Consider the following 13,237-nt stretch of genomic DNA (forward strand, 5'->3'; position numbering starts at 1 on the left):
AAGTGATACTATGTTTTCTGTTGTTTTAATAAGTAAAAATCTCCAGAGTTATTCTAACTCTGCAAAGTGAAAGGACAATTACATAAAATAGTATTTTTTTAAGTCTAACAGTTTCAAAATAAAGATGAAAGTGACAGGGTTTGAGTCACCGGATCTAGCGACTGGTTTTTATGCGGACGCCTCCCCAATATTTAATTTTTATGGTGTTACACGGTTGTACGTTTCATTCAGCGTCATTCGTTAATTCACAAATCACAATATAACACACACTCTACTTTCGAGTCCAAACTCGTTCTACAAAAACACTCACTTATTCGTTGAAATGGCAGACAGTAGTCAGCTACTTTCCACCTCAGAGTTGGGTAGATGCTATAGTTCGTATTTGAATCTTCATAACTTCCTCCTCCCTAGGTTCTTGTGAATCTTACACAGCCACATTTTCACTGCGTTTCCTTGGATGCGTTCTTTGCGGAGTACTCGAAAGTAACAACACCGTTCGTGGTGAGTTCGCAGCCGCTCTTTGTACGCGTCAGACTCTCATTGCTTGACTACTGCAACCGTTTTGGTATAACCATTAATCCACACTTTCTTTCCAATATCATTTAATCCCATTCACACTACATTTTGCCCGGGCACGTCGGGTATTAGGATCGCAAATATAACTTAAGAAAATAATTGCTGAAAAAATTTGTATTAGCGTCTCAAACATATGTATACGGTGTTTAAGTAAAGGTAAATGATTTGGGAAATGAAAGTGATTTCTAATTTTCGTAGGCTCAAGGAATTGTTCCTTTTCCACGCACATCACTCACCATTTGATTAAGTTGTCATTAAGGTCGACTCCATTGAAATGAATATAGCTACTCGTGTACATAATGAGGCGAATATTTCGGTTTACTGTGCAGTAATCGTCAAATAACAAATATTTTAATTCTTCGATAAGTGTACAAGCTAAAGAAATGAATTAAAATTTGTGCTACAGCCAGGATTTGAACCTAGTTCACTTGTTCGCTTGCTACCTAGAAATATGTGCTATCGACTACACCAACAAACATACAACCGCTATAGTCAATACTCTAGTCCGATGCCCTATTCCCCCCCCCCCCCCCCCCGCCCCCATCGAAACTACAAACTGAAATTAGCGCCTTCAGCCCATTTTTCCCTTCTTAGATCGTCAGTGCTGCCGGGGGTCTCCGAATCTGGAGTAGCATCCAAGCTTTGCACGTAATTGGGAAGTCGTACCTGGACCTGAGGGATAGGTGAACTATTGATCTGACGGAATTACATTTTCATGTAGACATATGAGTCTCAACTTTATTTTCTAGAAGGAAAGAATCTTACAGTTTAGGCCGGCCGCGGTGGTCTAGCGGTTCTAGGCGCTCAGTCCGGAGCCGCGCGACTGCTACAGTCGCAGGTTCGAATCCTATCTCGGGCCTGGATGTGTGTGATGTCCTTAGGTTAGTTAGGTTTAAGTAGTTCTAAGTTCTAGGGGACTGATGACCATAGATGTTAAGTCCCATAGTGCTCAGAGCCATTTGAACCATTTTTCTTACAGTTTAAGAAAGGGAAAATGGGCTGCAGGTGTAAACTGAAGATTGTGTTGGCAGGTGGGAGGACGATGGATTAGGATAGCCCATGTAGATGCTGTATCCCTAATGATATGGTGATGTAGGGGTCAGCACATCAATCTTATAAGCAGAAGAGATGGGTTCAAGTCCTGGCCGTAGTACAAAATGTAATTCATAGTTTCAGCGTCTGTCATTGTCGAACACAAAGTTCAGACTCACATGTCTCCAAGAATATGTAACTCGACCATTTCAGTTCTTCCATATTATTGCTCATACAGTCCGTAAACTTCTACAACAATTGCAAGTATTAAAAGTCTAAAACTCTATTCTCATGAGGTAATGGGCAAAATTATGAAATATGTAAAATACAGAGAAACTCTTGTAATTTGTTCACATAGATATTAATTTCCCCATTACAGGAAATGGCTCGATTCACATCCACACATTGTCCTCCCAGCCCTCTCAAGTAGTCAATCTCTCGTCCTAATCTTCTCACACAAGTCGCCTCATGGGTGACACGTTTGTCAATGTGTCCATCCATTTACAAATTTCTTACTTATTACTACTTTGGCGAAACTTCCTTGCAGATAAAATCTCCGTGACAGACTCAAACTCGGTCCCATTGATTTTTAAGGGCAAGTGTTCCACTGACCGAGCTACACATGCACAGCTTTACTTCCTCCAGTACCTCATTTCCCACATTCCAAAGTCCACAGAAGGTCTCCTGCGAATTTTGCAGGACTAGCACTCCTGTAAGAAAGGATCTACATTTACATTTGTACTCCGCATGCCACCCAACGGTGTGTGGTGGAGGGCACTGTACGTGCCACTGTCATTAACTCCCTTTTCTGCTCCAGTCGCGTATGGTTCGCGGGAAGAACGACTATCTGAAAGCCTCCGTGCGCGCTCGAATCTCTCTAATTTTACATTCATGATCTCCTCGGGAGGTATAAGTAGGGCGAAGCAACATATTCGATACCTCATCCAGAAACGCACCCTCTCGAAACCTGGACAGCAAGCTACACCGCGATGCAGAGTGCCTCTCTTACAGAGTCTGCCACTTGAGTTTGCTAAACATCTCCGTAACGCTATCACGGTTAACAAATAACCCTGTGACGAAACCGCCGCTCTTCTTTGGATCTTCTCTATTTCCTCCGTCAACCCGATCTGGTACGGATCCCACACTGATGAGCAATACTCAAGTATAGGTCGAACGAGTGTTTTGTAAACCACCTCCTTTGTTGATGGACTACATTTTCTAAGGACCCTCCCAATGAATCTCAACCTGGCACCCGCCTTACCAACAATTAATTTTATGTGATCATTCCACTTCAAATCGTTCCGTACGCATACTCCCAGATATTTTACAGAAGTAACTGCTACCAGTGTTTGTTCCGCTATCATATAATCATACAATAAAGGATCCTTCTTCCTATGTATTCGCAATACATTACATTTATCTATGTTAAGGGTCAGTTGGCACTCCCTGCATCAAGTGCCTATCCGCTGCAGATCTTCCTGCATTTTGCTACAATTTTCTAATGCTGCAACCTCTCTGTATACTACAGCATCAACCGCGAAAAGCCGCATGGAACTTCCGACACAGAGAGATCTATTAGCCATCGCTTGGGTGGGTGAAAATGTCACCAGAATGAAATTTGCACTCTGCAGCGGAGTCTGCGCTGATATGAAACATTCGGGCAGATTAAAACTGTTTGCCTGACAGAGATCCGAACTCAGGATCTTTACCTATCGCGGGCAACTACTACTGCTCTGATCTTTGCATGCGAAGTCAATTTTAGGAAGTAGTGAGCTTCTTGAATCTTCTTGGAACATACTCTCTCGAGGTTATACAGTACGCCAAAACCTTCCCAATATGTACGACAATCTCACACATGTGTCACAAGATTCCAGGTTGCATAAAAATAATACACTCCTGGAAATTGAAATAAGAACACCGTGAATTCATTGTCCCAGGAAGGGGAAACTTTATTGACACATTCCTGGGGTCAGATACACCACATGATCACACTGAAAGAACCACAGGCACATAGACACAGGCAACAGAGCATGCACAATGTCGGCACTAGTACAGTGTATATCCACCTTTCGCAGCAATGCAGGCTGCTATTCTCCCATGGAGACGATCGTAGAGATGCTGGATGTAGTCCTGTGGAACGGCTTGCCATGCCATTTCCACCTGGCGCCTCAGTTGGGCCAGCGTTCGTGCTGGACGTGCAGACCGCGTGAGACGACGCTTCATCCAGTCCCAAACATGCTCAATGGGGGACAGATCCGGAGATCTTGCTGGCCAGGGTAGTTGACTTACACCTTCTAGAGCACGTTGGGTGGCAGGGGATACATGCGGACGTGCATTGTCCTGTTGTAACAGCAAGTTCCCTTGCCTGTCTAGGAATGGTAGAACGATGGGTTCGATGACGGTTTGGATGTACCGTGCACTATTCAATGTCCCCTCGACGATCACCAGTGGTGTACGGCCAGTGTACGAGATCGCTCCCCACACCATGATGCCGGGTGTTGGCCCTGTGTGCCTCGGTCGTATGCAGTCCTGATTGTTGCGCTCACCTGCACGGCGCCAAACACGCATACGACCATCATTGGCACCAAGGCAGAAGCGACTCTCATCGCTGAAGACGACACGTCTCCATTCGTCCCTCCATTCACGCCTGTCGCGACACCACTGGAGGCGGGCTGCACGATGTTGGGGCGTGAGCGGAAGACGGCCTAACGGTGTGCGGGACCGTAGCCCAGCTTCATGGAGACGGTTGCGAATGGTCCTCGCCGGTACCCCAGGAGCAACAGTGTCCCTAATTTGCTGGGAAGTGGCGGTGCGGTCCGGTACGGCACTGCGTAGGATCCTACGGTCTTGGCGTGCATCCGTGCGTCGCTGCGGTCCGGTCCCAGGTCGACGGGCACGTGCACCTTCCGCCGACCACTGGCGACAACATCGATGTACTGTGGAGACCTCACGCCCCACGTGTTGAGCAATTCGGCGGTACGTCCACCCGGCCTCCCGCATGCCCACTATACGCCCTCGCTCAAAGTCCGTCAACTGCACATACGGTTCACGTCCACGCTGTCGCGGCATGCTACCAGTGTTAAAGGCTGCGATGGAGCTCCGTATGCCACGGCAAACTGGCTGACACTGACACAAATGCACAAATGCTGCGCAGCTAGCGCCATTCGACGGCCAACACCGCGGTTCCTGGTGTGTCCGCTGTGCCGTGCGTGTGATCATTGCTTGTACAGCCCTCTCGCAGTGTCCGGAGCAAGTATGGTGGGTCTGACACACCGGTGTCAATGTGTTCTTTTTTCCATTTCCAGGAGTGTAGATAATAGGCCAAACGAGAGTTTTAGAAACTACACTTTTCGTGGATGAAATAAATTTAGTGAGGAGTACTGCACTGCGTCTGTCTAGCATATACAATGTATCCTTCGCTTAGTTAATACACGTGGTCGTTTCACCAAGATCACTCCAAATGGAAAAGTCTCTCTGCGGAATTACAGGAACCTGCATCCACTTGACTCTGCTTACTGTAGTGAAGCCCTGGCCTCTTCCACGAATTTTACACACTGCACTTCCCTGTGTCATTAAACTGATTAATTCTTGATAACTGCGCATATGTTATATTTCCCTGTAACCTTCCTTTACAATTTTGTAAGATGTAACAGTTTTTAGTCACAGCTATCGGTTTCTGTAAGCTGTGGCAACTTACTATTTCAACGCCTCTCTAAAAAGAGAATTCCTTGCCCAATTGGTTTTGCGTAGCTACAAGCACGTCTAAGAACACTCTGACTCGCATTAGCCTGGAATGGCGAATGTGGGAACCCTCTCAGAGACATAGCATCTGACAACTGCACCCTTCCATTTACCACAAGAGTTCATCCGATACCGTACCAGTCTAGTGTGGTCATCTTTAAGTAACTGCCCGAGAAGAAAGTGATTGGCCAGTAAATAAATACCCTAATAGTCTGTGAATACAGATTACATTTTCTTTGTATATGTAAGATTCGCATCTCGCTCAAAGTTAATTGGGTGCAACACCGGAAGTCAAAGAACCTTCAAGTGCTCCATTAATTCCGAGCAAACATCTTCCCAAAATACACGCTGATAGCCAGAGAAATACGTAGAAAATTAGAGACTCAGGCGAATATTAAGCTCTTGCTTCTACAGACCCAAATTAAAATATCCCTGCTGTAATGTACTTAATTCATAAAATGCCACGATAATGGTGCACTGCTACGGCACGTTTATACTACAGGATTATCCCTTTCTAGCACGTATTGCACACACATTCGCCACCAGACGGCCATCAGCGAATATCTCTAAAATTCTATGAAATCACACTGCAAGATATCGAGCACAGCCCAAATTGTCAACATAGTATCGAGAAAAGACGCAGAGCACTACGAAAGGTGTATTAATCATCGTCTAATGTCGTCGAAGCCTGGAATTCATCTCACCATGTAAGTCAAACATTTGTACACAACATAAAAATTCACTTCCTATGCGATTCGATAATTTCACTCGTCAGAAGCAATCGAATTTGTATCACAGACTATTACGCCTCTGAAATCCGACCTAAACTGGCAACAGTTTCTGCTCTGGGTCGACACCCGTGACGACCTTCTCTGAACAACGGGCTGGTACCAAAACAAGTAAAATATAACGTTTGTGATTTAACATACGTCAGTATTCTTAAGGAACACAATCGGAACAATTCTACTAGCACCAAATGTGACGAATCCTTATTCCCACTAAAATCAATCATCATACTTATTTCCAAATATTACAACTTTTGAAGCTCTCCTTTTGTATCCTAGCCATTTCAGGGAAATGGACGAATTCATCTCTCCCAACCCAGGGACTTTCCCTTCACTAGCCTTACTTCAGACTGAGCCGGAACACATACTAACCTCCCGAAAAGTCGAGGAACCGCTTCGGCACCTCTCTGTGGAACTTCTTCTTCTCAAGCCAGAAAATTATGCCGATCGGTGTGCCATTAGCTCTTCGAGCGGAGCTGCCCTTCCCTTCGACCCACAGGAACAATGGAAAACCTGGTTTCCGTGTTCATCTCAAAATTTTGCGGCTCCAGTACGACCCGAACCTAAGTCTGATTTTGATTTGCACTATATATTATTTTGCACTATATAGAATTTTCAGCTGCATATTATCAGTGTCTAGAAAGGTTAATTCTGCTTCGAATAAATGTAAGTTTTTACGAAAATTTACATTTCGATATAAGTGTGATCAAGAAAATGGAATAGCATTGCCACGTCTTAAGCACAATTCATCTTTTAGTCAGACTGTGCCATAAATTTCTTTTCTCTGCTAATCTATTCAATACCTCCACCTTAGTTCGGTCATTTAGTTTTGTCTTTAAGAGATCGTTGTTTCGGTATTTGTCTAGGATCTCTTCTCTTATCCACTTCCATCATTTTTTACACACTGTGGCCCCTGTTATCTAGATTTAGTCCATTTATTCGTATTTTTATTTAAGTTTCCTATTTAACAAGTGAGAAATTACCATTAATAAAGAGGCAAAGTACCTCAGATAGTAAAGTAGCAGAGCAAACGACTATAAGTTAAACCGATACACGACGCACAGTACGTCATAACAGCCTTAAATTGTTTATTTTATGAAAGTATGAATGTCATGAAACAACGCAGTCCTCTTGCGATTCCTATTGAGATCGCACTTCTTATCGTTCGTTGCTGATTCATGTAAGTGTATTCAAGTTGATATTATAATTTCAAAGAAAAGTTTTACTGAGAGTTACGTGCATTATTTAGATATCCTACGTCATGTTTTAAAATAATTGGTCGAAGTAACCTTCAGTATAGTAATAATTAATGTTTTCGTGGGAAGAATTTTTGGTCGGCTTCTCAGGCAATGAATGAGTCAATTTTATTTGCAAAACTGGACTTACATCGCTTCCAAATTACATTAAAAGAGTCCCCTAGTTTTTCTACAGGTGACACGGTGTATATTCATTTCGTAAGTTAAAAGAGATGCACTACTCAGACTTTGGCTTGGAGTGGACCTATGAGGGATAAAAGGCAATAAGGGATAAAAGAGGAAAATTTGCGTAACTAAATGTATAAAAATATAATGTGAAAGCATTTATTAATATCCGAAATTAAGAAATATATTTAGTCCATCGAGTATGAAGATACCCAGAATCATATTTATACGTAAAGCAGTTTTGTGTTTCACACAGAAAACTGATATGACTAATAAATTGCCTTTAGTCTTCCACCACGAAGAATATTTAGGAAGTGATATAGTTGTATATTTTAATTCTGTTTAATTATAACGCCTGGCTACCTTTGTCGTTACATTCACACATGCGTATTTTGGCATAACTTCATTGGAGACATATTTTTTTCCTGAAACATTCGGTGCTCCTTTTATCTTCGATCGTGTCTTTTGGCATGTGAGAACAGCACCTTCTATCCTGATTTGGAGCAATAAGAATGCTTTGTACATTCAATGCTCTGCAGCTTGTAGAAATTGTAAATAAGTCGTATTAATTATTAACTGTTTGTCGTAAGCTGCTTGCTGGAAGTAATTGATTTTACCGGACTACTTTATAAGAAATATCTTTTCTTGAATACAGCTACAGCTGATGATGGACAACGGCCGAAACTGCGCTTGTAGCTATTAAAAATTCAGAACAACTAGTAAAAGATATTATTTTCAGTTTATGAAAAACACTTAAGAAAGAGATTACCTTCATACACTCCTGGAAATGGAAAAAAGAACACATTGACACCGGTGTGTCAGACCCACCATACTTGCTCCGGACACTGCGAGAGGGCTGTACAAGCAATGATCACACGCACGGCACAGCGGACACACCAGGAACCGCGGTGTTGGCCGTCGAATGGCGCCAGCTGTGCAGCATTTGTGCACCGCCGCCGTCAGTGTCAGCCAGTTTGCCGTGGCATACGGAGCTCCAGCGCAGTCTTTAACACTGGTAGCATGCCGCGACAGCGTGGACGTGAACCGTATGTGCAGTTGACGGACTTTGAGCGAGGGCGTATAGTGGGCATGCGGGAGGCCGGGTGGACGTACCGCCGAATTGCTCAACACGTGGGGCCTGAGGTCTCCACAGTACATCGATGTTGTCGCCAGTGGTCGGCGGAAGGTGCACGTGCCCGTCGACCTGGGACCGGACCGCAGCGACGCACGGATGCACGCCAAGACCGTAGGATCCTACGCAGTGCCGTAGGGGACCGCACCGCCACTTCCCAGCAAATTAGGGACACTGTTGCTCCTGGGGTATCGGCGAGGACCATTCGCAACCGTCTCCATGAAGCTGGGCTACAGTCCCGCACACCGTTAGGCCGTCTTCCGCTCACGCCCCAACATCGTGCAGCCCGCCTCCAGTGGTGTCGTGACAGGCGTGAATGGAGGGACGACTGGAGACGTGTCGTCTTCAGCGATGAGAGTCGCTTCTGCCTTGGTGCCAATGATGGTCGTATGCGTGTTTGGCGCCGTGCAGGTGAGCGCCACAATCAGGACTGCATACGACCGAAGCACACAGGGCCAACACCCGGCATCATGGTGTGGGGAGCGATCTCCTACACTGGCCGTACACCACTGGTGATCGTCGAGGGGACACTGAATAGTGCACGGTACATCCAAACCGTCATCGAACCCATCGTTCTACCATTCCTAGACAGGCAAGGGAACTTGCTGTTCCAACAGGACAATGCACGTCCGCATGTATCCCGTGCCACCCAACGTGCTCTAGAAGGTGTAAGTCAACTACCCTGGCCAGCAAGATCTCCGGATCTGTCCCCCATTGAGCATGTTTGGGACTGGATGAAGCGTCGTCTCACGCGGTCTGCACGTCCAGCACGAACGCTGGTCCAACTGAGGCGCCAGGTGGAAATGGCATGGCAAGCCGTTCCACAGGACTACATCCAGCATCTCTACGATCGTCTCCATGGGAGAATAGCAGCCCGCATTGCTGCGAAAGGTGGATATACACTGTACTAGTGCCGACATTGTGCATGCTCTGTTGCCTGTGTCTATGTGCCTGTGGTTCTGTCAGTGTGATCATGTGATGTATCTGACCCCAGGAATGTGTCAATAAAGTTTCCCCTTCCTGGGACAATGAATTCACGGTGTTCTTATTTCAATTTCCAGGAGTGTATGAAGCATATTTTGTCTGTTAATTATTATTAGCACCCTGCTGAAAGAAAACAAAAATGGCTCTGAGCACTATGGGACTTTACTTTTGAGGCCATCAGTCCCCTAGAACTTAGAACTACTTAAACCTAACTAACCTAAGGACAACACACACATCCAAGCCCTTGGCAGGATTCGAACCTGGGACCGTAGCGGTCGCGCGGTTCCAGTCTGCAGCGTCTAGAACCGCTCGGCCACTCCGGCCGGTGAAAGAAAACAAAAACTTATTATACACACTAGTTACAGTAAGCACTAACTTTTTGCTGCCTGTTTATCAAATCTGGCCGTTTGTAATAAACACTTTTTTACCACATTCACTTTAATAAAACCATTTTCTGCTCACGTATAGCTTTAGAATTCCATTTTTCACATTGTATTACCTTGGCCACTTCCATCACTAGCCGGCAGATCTGTGTGTTGCTCCTTGGATTATCGTGTTTGTTTTCACACCGCGTCATTCCGTTTTACAGAACGTCCATTTTAGCATACATAGTTAAATCATTCAGAATCTGAAACGTACACATTTCAACTGTCAACATTATAACGGCAATTCGTCAACTATATACAAAATTCAAATTTACAAGAACGATGGTAATAAGAATAATGGTATGACAACATTTAATTTCCTAGATAACTGTATTTCCTATTCTCTTCGATCGACACAAGGTTTTAAGTCCACTATATTGCGAACACCTAACGGTTTCTTAGACTTCAGAGATACTAGATAGTATCTGTTACTGTTAGAGTCCCTTGTACTTGAAATGGGCCATTGTAAATATGTTTATATGTTTATATTTTGACACAAACCGGCCTCACACTTTCTACTTATATTGGCAGTATATGCTACACAAAGTAATTTCATTTTCCTGATGTTTCCACAACAAGTCTTAAAGAGGCCTAATTCCATCCCAAGAAATATTGTCTACATGAACTTTGCCCATATCCAGATATTTATTTTGTTTTGGGATCTCAAAGTCTTTAGTGACCTTAATCCGTTGTTAACAGTATATGGTATCGTCCGGCAGTAATTTATCGTTTGTTTCTGTGTCTACTTCCTGTTCTTGTTTGACATTACCTCATCTTCTAACGCTTAACAGTATTTAAGCAAGAATTTACCTGATGTAATTCACACTATCTTGCATTCACACTATCTTGTAAATCTGCTCACTTGGGTCCCTGTTTGGTTCCAACACAAAATGCTCTTGTGCCTAATGTGGTAAGTTCTCCGTCTGATCTTTTATAGTAGCTGGATCTTTCAGAGTTAAGGTTTTTCTGATGTTAATAATTCCTTCACTACCACAGCAGGCTCTTGATCTGGCGTACCTTCTTCATTGACTGTAATGACGTTTACTTTTACTTCTTATTCCGTGTAGGCACCATGCTCTTTAATAATTCGCAAGCAGTAATTTACATCTGTCTCACCTTGCTAATTTAAAACACTTTGCTCTATTATTTTTTCTCGTTCCGGAATACTTTGTGAGCAATGCAAATAATTACATCTTCTTCCATTCTTTTCATTTCTGCAATCGTGTTCGTTTTTGTATTGCTAACTTTACTTTCGTTGGCAGCTCGTGTAATTTGCGCGTTGCATATTCCTTCCTTACTCACACGCCTCTTCAAAGTTTGCAGCACACTAACTCTATGCTGCGCTGTTTAGTACCCAATTCTCCTCTCTGTTATGTAGCGTCCTACTTCTTGAACCCATTTTCCTACCTTTACCTAATCGCATAACCCATTTCAAAACTGCTCCTTGCTTTAGTACCTTATGTAGGTCGTCGATCCGTTTACACCACTTAGTTATTATTGACAATTCTTGGTCCCAAGTATTCTCTACTTTTTTTGTTATTTAAACAGTTGATGACATTTCTCTCTTTGTTTACATACATACTCAAATTTTCATTTGCTACGAACTCCTTACCAGGTTCATTGCTTGCTATTGTAACATCACTGCTCTGCTCTGGTGCGGGAGATATTGTGTTCACACAGGGCTGACTGGCTCCATCCATTTCGAGGGAGCAGTGCCTTGCAACTCTTCGTAGTTACTATCTTGGGCCCTGAAGTCAGAAGGTCTCTTCTGATACTGTTTCCTGTATCTGGGACATGATAATTTCTTTATAAGTTTGATCTGTGACATATGCAGTTCTCAGTTTCCTGCATCATTATTGCCATTACAGCTTCGCTGTGTAAAATCTCCGTCACAAATGGCTGAACCAGATCGCTCCGTACCTCCCTGTGCATCATTTTGATGCAGCATCTTTCGGTGTCATTCTGGTCACTATCGTTGTGGTTATTCCGGTTGTTATTTTCCTGTCGGTAATCACGATTCTGTTTGCAGTGGTATTCATCACCTACTCTTTAAAAAATGTGGAAAAAATTTGTGATTATTGTCTACGTACCTTTTTGAATCTTCGGGAAGCGTTTTTCGCAGCCCCCTGTCTCTCTACCGTTCCACTCTCCAGCGGCGCGTGGGAAAACGGAGCCCTTAAATATTTCTGTGCGAGCCATTCCAATTCACGTATCATGTCTGTGGCACTATCTCCTCTATTTCGCGATAATACAAAACAAGCCGCCCTTCTTTGTACTTTTTCGATGTCATCCGTCAGTCCCACCTGATGCGGATCCCACACCGCACAGCAATACTCCAGAATAGGGCGGACAAGCGTAGTGTAAGCAGTCTTCTTAGTAGATTTGTTACAGGTTCTAAGTGTTCTGCCAATGAATCGCAGTCTTCGGTTTGCTCTTACCCACAACATTATCTATGAGATCGTTCCAATTTAAGTTATTGAAAAAAAAATGTCGTGTGACTAGGGCCTCCCGTCGGGCAGACCGTTCGCCTGGTGCAGGTCTTTCGATTTGATACCACTTCGGCGACTTACGCGTCGATGGGGATGAAATGATGATGATTAGGACAACACAACACCCAGTCCCTGAGCGCAGAAGATCTCCGACCTAGCCGTGAATCGAACCGGGGCCCTTAGGACTGACTGTCGCGCTGACCACTGAGCTACCGGGAGCGGACAATTAAGTTATTTATAATTGTAATTTGGGTGTCTGGAAGTGGATTTGGGGGGACGTGAAATTGTTGTACAGCTGATCGCTAGAAGGCCCAGGACTCAGGCGCGATGCGACCTGTGCGGCTAGGTGACCGGTGCATGCGAGTCCAGGCGCAGAGATGAGCATCGTCACCAGAAATGGGTAAATTGTGGTCTGGGAATTTAGACGGCTGTTGCTCACATGGCCTTTGTGCAGGAAATGCACCAAAAATGGAGAAGTATCAGGCAAGCTGAAGGGCGCTTCCTTACAGCTCTTTGAGAATCTATAATAATTTACAATCAAGTATTAAAGCAAATCTGAATATATTATCGATTCAAGTAAAATGGGGTGCATCCAGTGACACAGTAATATTATCAATATCCTTTAAACTACAGATGTTAATGCTTCATAGTG

Source organism: Schistocerca piceifrons, chromosome 4 (assembly GCF_021461385.2).
Source record: "Schistocerca piceifrons isolate TAMUIC-IGC-003096 chromosome 4, iqSchPice1.1, whole genome shotgun sequence".
NCBI lineage: Eukaryota > Metazoa > Arthropoda > Insecta > Orthoptera > Acrididae > Schistocerca > Schistocerca piceifrons.